The following is a 17,700-nucleotide window of genomic DNA, read 5'->3' on the forward strand; positions in this document are numbered from 1 at the left end:
TGTGATGTTTCCAGCTTTAGGACATTGGGCTCATCCGCCCCGATCCGTTAAAAGAAGCTCAGAGATGTAATGGAGTCTTTACATTTAACACCATGCGGCGACCCTCCTGATGCGTCCCGATCAGTGGGGCTGTACCTGCATGAAGAAAGCTACATACGATACGAAGCGAGGATTTCATTACAAGGCAGCTCTGTCAGCAAAACCAGCTCTGGGGTAACAAATGCCGTCCTCCTTGCGGACAGACCGAAAGTCACTTTTGCTACAAGGAACTAGGCCATCGCTCGACTCAAGCCGTCAGTCTGCATTTACTGGGAGCAGGTCCCAAGAGTGGTGAAAAAGATTAGAAAGGACTGCTTTGGGAGAGAATAACACAGAATAAAAACGGATTCAGAGCTGGTCCATTTTGTTTAGTTTGCCCTGACCAGCAGCGTTTCCTGGTTTCTTCATGAAGCACCCACCCGACGGCCAGCGATTCCAACCTGCAGGCTTGCTGAATGAAGCACAGCTTCCACACGCAAACAGAAAGAACCACAATTAGCTACTAGAATCTGACACCTGCACCACACTGCCAGCACAGCCTGAGCACCGCACCTTCCCGCAGGCCCGAGGCTGAACACACAAAAACAAGCAGGTATCCCTGCGTCACAACTGACTGGCGATGGGGCTGTAGATCTGTCTCGTTATAGCACACTGATAGTCGACGGTTCAGAAATAATTCTGCAATGCTAAAACCGGACACAGTGCCTGTTAAAATCTTTACACAGTTATTACACAGTGCGATTCTGTCAGGGTGCAGAAAAGGAAGGGCTGGGGGTTACTAATATCAGACATTTATTAAAGCACAGTTTCAAAGAGGTCTCCAGAGAGCCGAGGCCCAGACCTCAAAGGTGGATCCAACACATTTCGTCTAGAATTCAAGAAATCTTTCACCGTCGCAAACGCAGGAAATGAGGTCAGTCCCAGACAGACTGAGACATGTTTCACTTCGAACAGGCGCAACCTGAGCACACCCACCCATCTCATGAGCTCATCATTCAATCCACACACAAACACTCAAGAGCTCTAAGCACAGCACCGATGTGTGCAGGCAGATAAACTGAAGCTCCCTTTGAAGACCAATATCTTGCACATCGGTGCAACGCATTATTCTTAATATTTTGCATCGGATTTCTTTTTCCAGTCTGTCCACAAAGTTACCACTTCAGAGCTAAGGAAAAAAAGGCTCAATCTAATTCCTCAGCTCTGGACCTAGAGTAATCGGTCTGTATTACTGTTCTGCGGCAGCCTACTCTGCAAAGAGATTCAAGAGCTGAAAGCGCCCTTTCAGCCATGCATGAAGTGCGCGGCCTCCACAATAATGGCACAACAAAAGGGATAAGCTAGGAGCCGAGAGCAGGCCCTGAACGGGGAATTTTAAGTAAATAAGCAGCTGGCACAATTGCACTCTGAAGAGCACACTTCCTCCCGTCTGTGTCGACTGCCTCCGCCCTGCAGCCTCACCTGCGTCAGTGCGTGGGGAGAGAGGGGGGTCAGGGTAGATGTGTGGAGTGGATCGGCTTCCAGTGAACAGAGGGGAAAAAAGGGAGAGAAGAATAATCGCTTACACTTACACAGCGCTTTTTCTGGACCCTCCACTCAAAGCTCTTTACAGGAAATGGGGATCCCCCCCACCACCACCAGTGTGCAGCCCCACCTGGATGATGAGCCAGTACTCTCCCCACACACACCAGCTCTCAGTGGGGAGGAGAGCAGAGTGATGAAGCCAGTTCAGAGATGGGGATTATTAGGAGGCCATGAGTGGCAAAGGCCAGGGGGAAATTTGGCCAGGACGCCAGGGTAACACCCCTACTCTTCTTGAGAGACAACCTGGGATTTTTAATGACCCAAGAGAGTCAGGACCTCGGTTTTACGTCTCATCCAAAGGACGGCGCCTTTTTACAGTATAGTGTCCTCGTCACTATACTGGGGCATTAGGACCCACACAGAATGCTGGGTGAGCGCCCCTACTTGCCCCTACTTGCCCCACTAACACCTCTTCCAGCAGCAGCCTCAGCTTTCCCAGGAATCTTCCATCCAGGTACTGACCAGGCTCACACTGCTGAGCTCCAGTGGGCTGCCAGCTGGGAGCTGCAGGGGGATATGGCCGCTGGCTGCGATCTGTGCAAAACGTAAGGATGAGCTCCGCAGTTCTGGCTGCGGATCCCCGCACTCCAGTCCTAATCACTCATTAGGAAGACACCCGCACTCCAGAGGAGACGGTCCTTGAAGGACGCGCTGGGAAATTAAGTGCTCGTTTGCCTTTGTGCTCAGCAGCGAGTCTGCGGGGGTGGTTGTGGGGGGGAGGCCTCCATACTCCTTTCGCCGCTGTGCTACCCCAGCTCATCCTCGCGGGCCGGGGAGCGTCACGGGGTTCCCCAGCGCAAAGACACCCCCAAAACCCACTCCTGCGACCAGACGTTTCTCCAGCTCCCCGGCACGCACAGCGACAGGGCGCCCCCACTTTCGAGATCTCCTCTTTCCACTTTCCTCAATCTCACAGCGGCGCCATGCCCACACTCCGGAAGGACGGAGCCGAACGGCCGAGTGTTTTTGGCGTTGCTCTGGAATGCTGGGAAGTTTGTCGTAATTTATCAATGGGACAAACTAAAAATCTCCGGGCTCTTAAACTGAACCGAGTGCGACCTGCCTGCTCTGGAGGGGGCTGCTCCAGACCCACAGCCGTGAGTCCGTAAGCGATTCCAATTCTTTTAGAGCCTGAATGCACCCCGCTTTAAGGTTTGGACTGACTGTTGTGATAGTGCCTGCTTCCAAGAACTGGGCGATTACAAACAAGGAATGCAAACATCTGCCAGACGCACACATACGGGGAGTTCAGTTAGTGTGTGTGCAAATGAGATAAAAAGAAGTGCTGTTTCATGACCTCCCGTAACATGGACCAAGTGTACGTTAGACCAGACGGCTCGAAAACTCATTCGTGCGCAGACAGAAAAGGTTTATTCGTCAACTTCGTTTGAGACTTGGGCTGCAGGACAGCTGGGGGTCCAAAAGCTGAAATTTGACCCCTCGAAAACGGTGTATTCCGAAAGAGCGACAGGGCTTGTGCGCGTTATATCCGAACAGGCTTTTGGGACACTGAGTCCTGCCCTGTGGGAATGGAAGGGAACTGCTTTCTCTGTCTGCATCACATGATACCCCCCCAAGGTAATCTGATTCAGTCGTATCTCCATAGCAACCCAATCTGCTTCCTTCAGACACCAGGCACTCACAGCTATTTTTATCACAACACCAAGCCGCCAACCAAAGCACAGCATGAAACGCACAACCCCCCAAACTCTTGTAGTCTGGACAGACGGCCCTCCCTAAGAAACCCAGGACCCATCAGAGGCAGCCTAAACAAAATAATAATGGTATATTTTGCGCACTTTTCATTTCTAAACATCCCCTAGAACATCACAGATGTATAAGGGGATCCACTCCAAGCATCTGTGAATTTCCCATTCTGTGCCAGATGCCCCACTACGCAGTAGGTGAGGCGGAGAAGTGATAAATTGCGTCAGCAGCTGAATTAGGAGGGGACTTTCGGGAAGCCTTAACGGCCGTGCAGTCAGAGCCGCGATGCGAGGTCTCAACCTAAAGACGGCACCTCCTGCAGCACAGTGTCCACACTCGGTCACCGGCTGGGAAGTTCCGATCCATAAGAAGAGACCTGTTTTTTCCCCACAGAGGTCTGACAGGTACAGACCAGGTCCAGCCCTGCTTCTCCTCTGAGGTCCAGGTAGACGACAGTGCCACTGAGTTTACTGGGACTGTTTGCAAAGTGATATTTTATTCCCCGCCAAAGACTAACTCCCTAAGCCCGTCAGAAAACGACTGCCAGAAGCAGGTCTTGGTGGGGTAAACAGGAGTCTTGCTGTCCGTTAGCTATCGATGTCTGTAAACATGCCACCAAGCAACTCATCATGAACCAGATAAGGGACGCAGAAACAACAAAGAAAAATCTTGTTTATTCTACCGTTGTGCGTTAAAAAGGGATTATGCTGCTGAAAAATATAACAGATTGTACTAATAATAGTACTGCACTACAGCTGAAAAGGCCACCCGTCCAGAGTGCAGCGTTTGTCTCTCGAACTGGGGTGCTCTTTACAGCACCCTACTGACAATGCGCCCTTTCTGACGGTTTCTCCAGAGCGTAGGAGGGAAGGATTATAGAAATAACCACAACCATTCTAAAAAAAAGGCCTCCTTCCTTTGTCTGAGCCTTTCTTCAGCCATTTACTTCTTTGTGACTTGCAACCACATAAACGCTGAACTGCAATTCCTCACGCTGTTTATCTTAGGAGTCACTACTAGCCGGGCTGATGTACTCCACCTTTGTAAAACAGTCTCTCTCTCCAAACCCCCGTGCTTCAGTATTTCACAGTGAGCGGCTCCACCCAGCTCTGCTGTGCCCTGGACAGCCTGCAGGCTGCTGCAACACCAAACACCAGCTCCTGAGAACTGTGCCGCAGTTAATCGATTATATCCCGTCCCGAATTCAACAGAGCCCTGAAACTCATTCAGCATCCTGATTCAGGAGATGCTGTCCTGACTCCTTTTGCTGGGGATGTTTGTTTTATCACTATGTTGGACTCTCGAGTCAGGTCTTTTTTTAATTGTTTCCAGAACTAAAAATTAAGGAGGATTTTATTCATCCATCTACGTTCTAATTCCTTCCTCCAGTTCATGGCCAGAGCGCGAGGTGACTGAGCCTATCACGGAAAGCTGGAGAATTGTATTCCACATATAGAAATGGATAAGTGACTTGAAGGCTTCATCTTCTTAGACTGGGATGAGGAAGTCCATTGATTGGAATATCAGGGCAATGGAGGAACTGGCAGCCCAGCTGGACTGAAACCAGCCGCCACTGTCAAACCAAGGCCGGCAAGACTGGAGCTTGTCTTTGGACACTGAAGGGATTTAATCTCCTTTTCTCAGGACATGTCTTACCCAGCTCTTTCAAAAGGACGTGCTGATGTTACTGCAAGAGGACTGCAAGTACTCCACCCCTTTAAAAAAGATTTTATCCACCCCTGTTTGAACTTTTTTTGCAGGATTTTTCCTCGAATCTTCCATCAATCCATTCATCCATTACTTAACCACTGTCACCAGTTCCGGGTCAAAGGGGAGCCAGAGCCTATCCCAGCAGGCAACAGGCCAGTCTATCTCAGGGGCATTCACATACTCACGTCAGGGCCAGTTTTCCCAGAAGCCATTTCACCAACAGTGGGTCTTTGGACTGTGGGAGGAAACTGGAGCATCTGGAAGAGACCCATCCAAACCCAGGGAGAACATTCGAACTCCATACACACAGCACCCCAGGAAGGGGTCCGTTTCCAAGCCTTTTCAGTTCTAAAGCAGGAAGACACGGTGCACCTTGGCCTTTCGCTGGGTCGTCAGGTAACTAATTTATTTTATTAGTGCACAAGCTTCACGGAGAGAGCTTTGTAGAAGCCGAGCCACCCTATAACCGAGCTGCAATCTGCACGATTAATTCCGCCAAGAAAGACCACAGGAAATCGCCGGGGGCCGGGCGAAAATCAAACTAAGAAGCCAGAGTGGCCATTGTTTGTGTTTAATGCGTTTACCTTCGGCATGGGGATTGATGGCCGGTTCCACCTGAAGAGAGAAACGCATCACTGGAAGTGGCTGTTATTCAAAGCCTCCGCTGGTGAACTAATCCACTTAACACTGGGGATGACCACAGCAGCTCACTAACTGGAGGCCCGGCCATGACGTAACTGGACATCATGACTGTCGACTGAGAAACACACGCCTGCTCGCCCGCCCTCTGTGGTTGGCATTGTGATCTGGCCAAACGCGGAAAACCAAATGACTTGCCTCCGATGAAAACAGCTTACGAGAAGCGAACCCGGGTCCATATTACTCTAGTCATTCAAGGGATGCTGACCTGACTGACTGCCACGTACACAAATGTCCAATGAGCTGTACAGCTAAGCCAAGTATTTTGAGAACGGTCAATTCTCCCAATATCACTTACTCAAGTGTTTTTTTTTTCCCCCCCAGTTTTGTTTCTATAAAGAAGTGGTCTCTTGAAATCTCCTTGGCATACTTTTTAAAGCCTGGTGTCATTAAAACAAAACAATAAGGCCAGCAGATATCTCACCGAGTTGCTGGACGTCTAGAAAAAGGAGCTTTCTTCTACAATGCATTTGTAAGTTAAACCTTCCCGATTTTCGTCAAGACCCCGCGCTGTCTCCCTTGAGCAGGGGGTGTGACTGGGGACCCCTCAGGCACGCTTTTGGTGTTCCCCATGAGCTCGTAACGAAATCACTGAGCCCCTAAGAGACCTACAGTAATAACAGGGTTCAGTTGAGCCCTTTAACAAGCCTGTTTTAACTTATGATCTCCACCATCCGAGCAGAAGAAGGTCCTGCAGAGGTCGTAACCTGCTGGTTTAATTCGGCATTCATTTCCGCGTCGGGCTCGGATGCAACGCAAACCAGCAGGCGTTTCCATGGCACTGGGAACCCCTGCCCTGGGGAAAAGTTTTTGGGAGTAAATGTAGGGCTGCAAAAAAAAAAAAGAAATAAAACAAAAGCCTTTTCTGCTCCAGGGTGTAGGGGCGACGCCCTCTGCGTCCACCACCTGCGCCTCCCTTCTGAATCTGGGTCCCTCCGGCGCCGAACCCGCCTGCAACCTGCCTCCCACCCAGCTTGCTCCCACATCAACTATTTAAATCGCATCAAAAATTGATGGTGACACCGCAGAACCTGATCAAATATTAATTGCCCCCCCCCATGCGTGAACAGACAAGCAGGGGTGGCCTCCCCCCACCCGATTCACGCCACCCAGATGAGAATGGCGAGATCTGCGCGAAACCACACGCCAGGTGACGTCCGTTCAGGCAGCGGGGGGGTCTTGTTAAAACCCCAGCTTGTGCAAACCCTGGCTTTCTCACGGCCACGCTGTGTTCCATTAACGCCTTCCCGAAGGGCACACTCACAATCATGCCGACATCAAAGGAGGGGCACGGACCTTTATTGGCCTGCCTCGAACAGGGCCCCCATCTCGCCAGACTCTGATCTGTGCGGAAAATCCTAAACCGAGCTGCTCTGAGGTGCAACACAGCAGACAGCTCCTGCCTAACCTGCAGCATACTGGCTGACCGGCGTGGGAACACAAGGGGCCCAGTGAAACAGCCCTTTCCAAAGGGCTCACCCCCTGCCATCAGTCACGCGGCGCGGACACGAAGGTGCCGGCTTGCAACCACTCCGTGCGAACGTTTCCCGCTGGCCGCCGAGGAAATTTAAAGACAAAACGGAGCCTGTCAGCTGCGGAGGCAGCTCGGCTCATCCCTGCCAGCTCTCCGAAGGAAGAGACGCCGGAGCACAGGTGGGACAGCTAACGACCGCGGGGAATTAAAAAGAGAGATGAGCATGGAGCGCCGCGGCAAGTCTTTTAAAAGGCAAAGCTCGCCTGGCCAATCCCTGGATTTCGGCAAGCCGCATGGATCTCTCGTCCTGAACCGCACTACCGCAAAGGCACGGAACGTGGGAACACAAAACTAAAACCGTAACAAATACTGGGATCACGAGCAAGACAAATAACGGGCCTTCTAAAGCCCAATCAGGAATAACTATTCATCCAGTGGCATCTTACACTGCTGGGGTGTATCAAAGGCTCACAGTGGGGGAAAAAAAGATGGACCCCTTGGGCTCTCGACTACACCTGCTGCGATACAGACTGTGCAAGACAGTTTCTGGAGAGGCTCTGGGCTGCAGCTTTGGTCCGGTGTCGAGCCGTTGGAGGCGGGGGGGCAGGAGAGAGCACCTGGAGACACCCCCTGAACAGCCGCTGGGCAAGGACAGGACGGCCTGGCTTGAAAAGAAGAGAGGGGAAAACAATCCCGATGGACACAGCCGCAGGGAAATTCCAGCTGGAGCCGTAATTGAGATCGCGGAGTTAATGATTAAAATCGCACAGCTTGATATCGAGTGACTTAAAGGCCCCCGAAATGTCAACAGTTGTTGAAAGGTACTGTCGGGCCCCAGAGCACAGACACCCTGACGTGACCGGGGGATAAACGCTGAGTCAGAGCTGTGGACGCACGCAGTCCGACTCTGCTCCCGACACACGGAGCAGAGAAAAGCACTGCTTCGCCAAGCCACTGAGCGGGGCACGAATCACAGAGGCAGGCAGGCTGGCATCAGAGCGAGCAGCAAAGCCAGATGAAAGACAAACGACTCGACAAAAATCAGCCCGTCTCCAAGGCCAACCTCATGTTCAGGGCAAACGCAGCCTCCTTCCAGGTTGTGTGATCCTGGGCTTGGCGACGAGGTGGGAGAGTGATCCCCATGGATCTGTGCAGAACCAGCCGGGGTCCAGCTCCCTAGGCTTGGCCAGATGAGCTGCGGACCAGCCTCCTGGTCCGAGAGAAGGAATTATGCTCATCGGGCACCCAGAGAGAGTACTGGGCCCAGCACTGGACGAATGGAGGGCAAACCCCGTTTTTTCAAGTTTTCGAATTGTGGTGGCCCACCTTTTCAAAACAAAGGCTGCCTTAAATTCCAGCATAGACACTATTCCCCTTTGAAAGAAGAAAAGTGATGGTTACCTCCATCACCACAGTCCCAGCAGCCTTCCTGCTGGATTTTATTGTCCAGCCAGAGTATCGACTCACTGTGTTTCAGCTGAAGAACACTCTTCCCGCGCGATGCCCGAATTTGCAATGGTACAGACCAGACTCACCGCGTCCCTTCGCACAACACCAGGCATAACCAAGCTGTCTTCGGCTTAAAACACTTTAGTTTTACACAACCTGAAAGAAGACAATCAGATGCCCAGGCTCCTGCGCTGTGCTCACTTGGGAGGGTGATCCCATTTGATTAAACACGATCAATAAAAACATTAAATTAGTCCTAATGCTGGGTAATGCCGGGCAATTTCTGGGCTATAATTTGAAACCATGGCTGACGTGTCCTTCAAGCAGCGGAGTGCTGCTGATCACGTGCTGATGGACTTGGGAAGTGCTGAGCCAGCCCGGAGAACAGCATCTAGCATCAGGCAGGAGCCTGGGTAGGGCTGCCGTCAAAGCTAGCAGGCCAGTAAAGCAAGCCAAGGGAAAGACGGAGGTCCATTTCCGACCGCGTGTATTTCAGAGAATTTGTGGTGTGTAGTACGCAAATATATCATTTTTACATGACCGTTCAGAAAACTCAAACATCGATATCTTGTACCTCAAAGCCGTTCAGTTCACGCCTTCTCTGCCTGCTGCAGTGAGGCCAATCGATGGGAAAAAAATCCTAAAAAGGGCCATTTGATTCTCAGGTTGGTTGCACTGGTAGTGTCACTGCAGGGCTGATGGACCTGCGTTTCCAGGCAGCACTAAATTGCGCAGAAAAGGTCAAATATATCAGTATCCGTAAATGCTCAATGAGAAACACTGGAGTAAATAGGTTATATAAGGGTTTCAGAGGGTCAGCTGTGCAGTCCTGACGACACCATCTCCAACTCTCCTTCTCAGATTCTTATTTGACTCGCTTTCGCAAGGAAACTCGAATGACCTGGTATCACCCTGCTGGCTTTCTGTCCTCAAGACAGACTACAGGGAACATGGGGTCAGGGGTACTCCCCTTATCTGCTGCGGTGCCTAGCTTCTAGTGCCAGACCATAAAATCTCCATTACCAGCGAATCCAAAAATAAACATCACAGGGAAGTGAATGTTTATGAAGAAAGCCTTTCAAAGACAGAAGGGCAGCTTGCCTGCCTCTTTTCCGGGAGGGTTTTCCTCCTTTTCCCTGACTTTGTAGATCCGCCCTGCTTGGACTGAAAGGCGCCCCACCAGTGCAGCTGCAGTAAGGTTCTCCAGTCACGGATGAGGCGATACAGACAGGGTAAGAACTTTAAAGCCCCTCCAAGTGCCCCCTGGGGGTCCTGCTCTTCTGATCCCCCATGGAAACGATGGTGGGGGGGCGCAGTGTTGACAAAGAGGTGTTCCCCAGCGCCACGGCCCCCTGCCCACCTCCCTCTTCCGGTTCAAAATTCCCCGTAACAGAATCAACGCTGCCATTCCGGCCACACGCGGCCGGATCCGGACAGGAAAGGAGAAACGAGCAGCGCCACGGAAAAGCAATCCCAGCACGAGAGTAGGAATCCCGCGCGCTGTGCCCCGAGCCCGGTGTGGCTTTGGAAAAGCACAGCCTGGGAAGACCGCCAGGATAAGAAGGGACAAACTGGGGGGGATTAGAGGATCCAGTTTTTATTAAGGCTTCCCACATCTGGGAGAACTCGTGACCGCGAACTGCTCCCGAATCATAAGCAGACCGCCTCTTCGGATCTTCCCGGGACGACGTTCACGCCAGCCTCTCTGACTGTCTCCTGCAGCAATCCGCAGGAGTCTCAATCAATAGAGATGCCCTGCCTTCCCAGATGGGAAGAAATATTGCGTTCCGCTACTCCCACCGGTCATTTATCACCGAGGCACAAGACAGCTGACTGAGCCAAAGGTGAAGAGTTAAGGGCATGGGGAATGTGGTGATGATGGGGAGAGCAGTGTCTCACACACACACAGCTCGCTCTGACAGGGCCCCAGCTGTCCCAGGCACGCTAGGCATCCAAGATCTCTTCACTGTGCCTTTCCTGTGTGTACCGCAGAGTAACATGGCCAGGGAATCAGAAAGGCCACAGACGAGACCTCTCGAGCTCATCTCGGTCCATCATCATCATAATACCTGTAGAGCAGGAACTGGCAGGTCTAAGAAAAACGCACCCCCTCCAACACACACACACACACACACACACACACGTCTGAAATTGACTTGGACCCTCACTTTTTAAAAATGGGGAAATTCTAAGCAGCCAATGGAAGGACAGGCTTTGGGAGTTTGGAGGAAACCAGACAAAAACCCCCTCAAACTGGGCAGAGCGGGGCGGAATCGAACCCGAACCAGGACCTGAGAGCTGTGTAGACAGTAACGCTAACCGCCTCACGGCGGAGCCTACCCAGAGGCACCGGGGGCAAAACAAAGAGATAATCAGAATTGCAGTCATGTCAGGCCAAGGCAAATCAACTGCCCTTATCTCACTTCCAGCTCGCTTCATTTCCTCCAGACTGCTGATAGAACCAGTTTGACGCACGGCCCCTCTCAAAACGCAAGACAATTAGGAGCAAACCTGCAGTTTGCGGCTGAGTTTTCTGACAATTTTACAGCACAAGACTGAAACCAGACAAAAGGTGATTTCACAGCGACTCGCTGAAGTTCACCTCCTCAGGTGCCGGTCCTCATTGCTCTAGACTGGGAACTCCTGAGGTAAGTCGTTTTCTTTTACGAGCTGCAGATCTGTGGTCCAGGAGCTGCCTACTGCAAGAGTTCTACTCCATTCCCAGAACATGAGAAAACAATTTTAAATGTTGTTTACCTGCTGCTTCAGTATCAGCTGTGAAAGGCAAGAGCCTGAAGCTTAAAAAGCTGGAAGAGATCTCATTGCAATGCACCTGGAATCTTACTGGATCGAGCCTTAATGCAAACACAGTCATACAAAGCTTCTCCAATGCTGTCACTTCACAAACTTCATGCCTCCCACACACACACAAACAAACAAACAAAACTCACCATCGTCAATATCCGATGCCATGTGGCGAGATGACATCAAAGCAAGATAGCATCAGCGCAATACTGCATACATCGAGATTTGCATTGCAAACACTTGATTGAGTGTGCTGGAAAAGAAGTGCTCATCTTAAATTCATTCAGTGTGGCTTTCCTGGGCCTGATACCACAGCTTGCAGGTCTCCAGAAATGATAATGCCCTGTCAGTAGATTCGCTGTTGCTTGAATTCTTAGGTTAGAGCAACACGTCAGTTCTGCAGCTCACAGTAACTGGCTTGCATTTGAATACTGAAAGCCTTTCCAGTGGTTTATATAGCACTTTTGCAAATGTGGGTGCTGTACAGCAGCCAAACAAACGTATAACTAAAACAAGGGAGGACCAGTGGACAAAGAACGTGCTTTGGCGCACAGAGATGTCAGCTTTGCAGGAATCAGGGTGCGTTTTCAACTTGGCGGGGCAGAGCACGGTGCGTGCACGACACAGGACCCAGAAAACCACACGAGCACCCCACAAAGCCCAAGTCTTGATGTCAGCAGTCCCAACCTGCTGCTCTCAGTGCCAGCAGTGGCAGTAACTGGAGGGCATGACGCCTTCAAGCTGTGTGACAGTTCTGGTGTGGAACCGGCAGAGAAGGACGCATCAGCTATACCACTGCATGTGCAGAGGCAGGTCCCTTCGCACTCCACACCTCCGAACCAAAGAACACTGAAAGAAGTTGGGGGTTTTGGCTTAAGCAACAGGGCTGGTCGGCTTGTTCCATACTCCCACCACCCTCTGTGTAATGACGCGACACCCGTTTTAGGATTTAAGCGCGCCTGCATGGAGTGGCCACTCGTGACCTCTGTTAAAAGACACTTTTGCCGAGCCTGTTTATATCCCAATCGCTCGATTAAAAATGCAACACCTTCTCTGCGTGTCCTCAGTGGTTTGGGGGCACAAGCTGCCCCGTGCTTACATGAGCACAGAGAGTCAGGACCTCGGTTTTACGTCTCATACGAAGGTCGGCGCCTGTTTACAGTATAGTGTCCTCGTCACTATACTGGGGCATTAGGACCCACAAAGAACGCAGGGTGAGCGTTGAGTCCAGCACCCTGACTAAGGACAGACCACGAACGCAAGCGAAGCAAAACAGCAATTCCAGTTCTTCCATTTGTCGTCCCCCCCCCCCCATTCTCACAAGCTTGTACCGAAACCTCTTTGCGACAGCCCCTCTCAGAGCACGAGATTACAGAGATAAACGGGAAACCGAGGTGAGAAGGCGAAAGCGGCGCCGTTTTTCCAGGCAGGCAGTCAGCAGGCGGACGAAGGGAGAGATTTTTCATTCAGCCTTCATACAATGGGGATTGTTGAGCTTCAATCGCGGAGGCCCAGAGCCAAGCGTTGGAGATCCAGGGAGAATACAAAAAAAAACAAACACAGAGTGCAACAAACAAGCCTGCAGCAATCTATAGTCGACAGGAGCCATCTTAAAGGGCAGCTGCGACCCTGCTAAGCCACACAGAACAGGTAACATGGGGATAAGTATGAAAACAGGAACAGGCTGAAAAGGACAACCTAGGTAACTTCCTGACCCAGCCGAGAGAGAACTACAGTATATTCTACTTACGCCACAGAAACCCCAAAGCGCATAATCGTTTTGGAGTACTAACACTCCGAAAGAGGCAGCCCAGATCTTAAGGGCGTCTACCCAAACCAAAATGTCCTCCTTGATCTTCCGAGTGTTTCGGATTTACCACAAACCCGATTTCTACACAGAACAGCCAACCAAACCCTTCCCTCGACTCCTGCTCGACGGACTGAGCCGTCTCCTCCTCTCTCCTGCCCACGGGACAACTGCGGTCACTCTGCGTGACCCAACGCCACGCTGCAAAACCCTGCAGGCCTCCGAAAGGCAGAGGAATGAGCTAACACCTCACCCCTGTACCACCCCTCCGTTTCCTAAACCTCTTTATCCAATTCAGGATCGCGGGGCGGCGGGGGGGTATGCCAGAGACTATCCCAGAAAGCAATGGGCGCAAGGCAGGGTACACCTGCAGGGACATGCAAACTCCACACAGACAGCACCCCAGGAATTGAACCCAGGGCCCCAGCACTGCGAGGCAGTAAAGCTGACCCCTGCACCGCTGGGACGCCCAGCTCTTGAGTTTAATATTTTAGTTCCCCACAATAATACTAATAATCTTCTGACAGTATGGGCAGTGTGACAGCTTTCGAGTTAGAAGTATCCCTCTTGATCCCTCATTTTTTAAGAAAGGTTTTTTTTTCTTTTTGACTGCAGCTGGGGGGGGGGGTCGACACAGCGTCTGCACAAGCTTGGCAGAAGAGCTACACGCTGAGCAAGAACTGCAGTCCAGTAACCCCCATCTCCACAATAAGCAATACCAGAGCCACAGACCGTCCACTGCACCACACAGCTCTTCAAACACTCGCCGGACTGTTATCAGGAAGCTGCTTCCTGCTGGTAAGGGTCACGATAAACGAGCACCTTCCAGAAACACAGGACAAGGTGTGAGCCAGTCTATTGCAGGGCACGCACGCACGCGCCCACACGCGCACACACGCGGCGCCAATGCACAGACACCAACACGGATGTGTGGGAAAACATGCAGACTCCACACAGACAGTCCAGCAGGTTGGCGCCATCCTCAGGGCCCAAACGGCTCAGCAAACTGGTAGGTTTCCGAGATACGCATACATCTACAGGAACACCCCGGGAAATGCCTTTTAAGTGTGTTAAAAGAGTTTTATGCGTGATTACAATAAGAACCCCGCGCGTCAGCGATAACGGCACTTCTCACTCCTATTTTCTGTATCGAGGCTCCAGGCTAAATTCGCCTTTCCGTGCACGTTCGCAAATGATCGGTTTGTCCACAACACCCTACAACTCTTTCCCCCCCGAACACAGGGCCCAGATGAGCTTCACCTCCGCTGCAACGTCTCCCCACGGAGAGCCTTTGAGAATCGGCGCTGGACTGCGGGTAGCTCACCTGTGCTGAAACACCCGAGGTCCCAGCCGACTCGAAGGCGTTTAAACACTTCACAGCCTGTCCGGACTAGTCCATCAGCTCCGGATCTGCGTGTCTGCACGTCAAATTCGGTTGCACAGCAATCAAAGCACGATTGTCTCTCGCCCGCCCCCGGTCACTTCTGCATGACGTTTTGTTCCAGGGGGCGTCGAGAAATTGCGTGTTACCTGTCCCAATGCAGAACAAGCGACAGAGGCTAACAAGCATCCCAGTTCGTGAGTCACGTTACACACACTAGCGTCCCGTAACACCACCGTCGGCATCCAAAACACAATAGGCAAATCTGACAACCCGACTCACACCGCACAGAACAGCCCTGCTCAGCTTCCTGAAAAACACGGCCGCTGGTGCACGACGCCAAACCACACCGACTTTTACAATACGATAGTAATAACATGAGTTACACATGTTACATGCCAATAGACCAGACATGACAATGGCATGCTAGAACTCAAAGCGAGGTCAGAGTTCTGATTCCAATTCGAAGTTAAGGATTCCAAGCCTCGATTTTCTGACACGCACAATTCCGTGGGATACAGTCCACAGGGGAACCTACTCCAAGGAGAATGCCGCGGGTGTTAAGGCGTAAACTTACTCGGACCTCAATTTCTGGCGTCGCCCGACCGTTCGGTTTGTAGCGCACAGCCAGCCACCCCCCTCTCGCTGTCAGATGCTCAAAAGAATTTGCGTGTCATTGCCGAGACCGCAAGACCCCACAAAAAAAAAGAGCAACGTCACTTTGCTCTACAATGCCGCCGCCACCACGACAACCACCTTAAGACAACCACCTCGCGAAAACCGTTTCCTAAAAGCAGCCTTTTTCTGTCCGCTTCCCGGAGAAGCGAACCGACCGCACAGCCGCGGTTTGGCGAGGTGGAGCCGCGGGGGCTGTGAACGAGGAAGGCAACAGGGAGAGGCAATGAAGACTCCCCTCCGGAGCGGCTCCGCTCGTTATGTAAGTAACTGGGGGCACGACGTCGAAGTCGGGAGCTGAGCAGACAGTCCGCGGGGCTCCTGCCTCGTCCGTCAGCGGTCGCTCCAGGTGGGACGACCCGCGCCCCCGGCTGGTGATGGCTACCCGTGTGTTTCACCTGCGTGCAGGCCGGACGGCTCACCGCGTACCTGCCCCCCTCACGGAAGACAGCGGGCGCGGCGTCAGGAGCCGAGTCCGATCGCTCCGGCGCAGCAAGTCGGTGAGCGGACGCCATACCCTGCGCCCGCAGGCGCGAAAGCCATCTGAATAACGCACACGCAGAGCCGAGGTCAATTAACAGAGCCCAATTCATCACGTCTGGTCCGGTCGGGTACGAGCTGTCCCGCTATCCCTGTCCAGCCGTGATCCTGCGCTTTCTGAATAAGCAGCGAGGGTAAATGGGCTGATATATCCTCCACAACGTCACTGATGGTCGTGTCTCTATCACGGCGACCCTAACGTCCCTGTTGTGTCTCGCCGCACCGGGCGTCCCAGTTCATAATTCTGGTAGAACCACTACCAGCCCTTCAAGATCTCGCACGCCTCATGATAAACACGGATCGCCTTACCCGGTAATGCGCGGATTATCTGCAAACGCTGTCGGCGTCTCGGCAGAACGAGGGCTCCGTCTCGGGGAGGTGAGTTCTGGAAAAGAGTATTCCGGATGCATGGGCAGCCTGCAGGTCTTCACTCAAACCGTTGCCGTCGCTTTCGCGCACGTCGTTTTACCTCCGACAGCGCTGCATCACCTACACAACCTTCCTCCTGCTCGGAGCAGCATCTGCAGGGAGTTCCGCATTACTTCCACAGGGTGGGGGGAGACCATACCACCTTCTCCACAGGGGGGGGACGCCTGAAGGACTTATGGTAGAGCGCCGGCCCTAAATAAACTTCATTTTTGAAAACGTACATTTTTAGTCCTATAAAGGTCTATATTTTACTCTTTTGGACGCCACCTTCAATCTCTGTGAGCAAAAATACGAATTCAACGATTAAAACTATTTGCTGCTACCCCCGCAGACCTGAGCGTACTGTGGTTGCTTCCGAACGAAGAACATGCTGGAAGGAACCATCAATGACGGGAAGATGGAGGCGAGAGAATCCATGTCACGCGATAATAGCGAATCATCTCGTTTTAATGCCCTAAAATTGATAAAACAGTGATTTTTAAACCTAGAAACACGAATGTTTCTACGTAATAGAAAGGCTTTTGTCTTCTATTCTTTATAGAATGAAATGTCACTCCCCCCAGTTTTTTTGCATACATAGTACATTCCAGAAAACCTAGCTGTTTGATGTTGGGAATTAAACATTAAGGTTAGAAATAGGTGGCTTTTAGTCGCTTTAAAATATGGTTTTCGAATTTTTGCTAAAATGTTTTCAATAAAAAGATACTGGTGACCAAAATACAACCTCTGTTTGAAGGTATTTCTCTTTGTTTATTACAGTTGCACGTCTTGAGTCGCATACCTTGTGAGAAATCCTCAGCGTCTTTGCCCCGTGGTGTCTGTCATCTGAGTAAAAATAGCCAGGATGTCCTAAAATCTGATTTACGTTAATTTGTATTTCACGGGGAAACAATTGCATGAGAGGGGCTACTTCGGCATGAACGAAACCAGCAGCTTGTAAGTACTGTACTGTAATTCGTTACAGGTACACAAATGATACGTTCCTGTTCTCCCCGTGCAATACAACTCGTCCTCTGCAGCAGGGGGTTCACTAATCCATGGTCTCTGGAGCCCATACCTGCTGCTCTTTTTCTGCCTGGACCCTTAGCAGACACAGGGACAGGTTGAACTAGAACCCTCAAGCGTTTTCAGTTCCTAAATGTGGAGGGGTTCGCCTATTTCACTCTTATCGCTAAGGTTTCTAATCGAACACCACGTTGGTCCCGTCAAGGAATTCGGGGTTGAAATCGAGATTAATTTAAGCCAAAGGGTTGTCATGCAAAGCCCAGAATTGAGAATCGCTGTTTAATATCCGCGGGGGAGTCAACAAAGGCCGAGTCCAGTAGATTTCTGGGCCTCAGGATGCTTCGATGCGCTAGAAACTATGTCAGACGTGTTCAGAGTTTGAGACTAATGCGCCCT

The 17,700-nt window shown here is 51.5% G+C and overlaps 1 protein-coding gene across 27 annotated transcripts in view; it reads right to left on the minus strand.

Annotated features, from left to right (window-relative positions):
• madd (MAP-kinase activating death domain) overlaps nucleotides 1-16,709 on the minus strand; it is an 82,077-nt gene extending 65,368 nt beyond the window's left edge. For 7 of the 27 annotated variants that reach the window (XM_088612097.1, XM_088612114.1, XM_088612095.1 and 4 more), the window contains exon 1: nucleotides 16,180-16,707. The gene's annotated coding sequence lies outside the window, so the exon portion shown is untranslated. Of the gene's footprint in view, nucleotides 1-14,598; nucleotides 14,828-15,232; nucleotides 15,457-15,759; nucleotides 16,077-16,179 lie in introns of those variants that run through there. The other 20 variants (XM_088612116.1, XM_088612102.1, XM_088612096.1 and 17 more) reach the window with 11 other exon arrangements.
• Nucleotides 16,710-17,700: the final 991 nt, after the last annotated feature.

Source organism: Lepisosteus platostomus, chromosome 18 (assembly GCF_059453375.1).
Source record: "Lepisosteus platostomus isolate fLepPlt1 chromosome 18, fLepPlt1.hap1, whole genome shotgun sequence".
Lineage (NCBI taxonomy): Eukaryota > Metazoa > Chordata > Actinopteri > Semionotiformes > Lepisosteidae > Lepisosteus > Lepisosteus platostomus.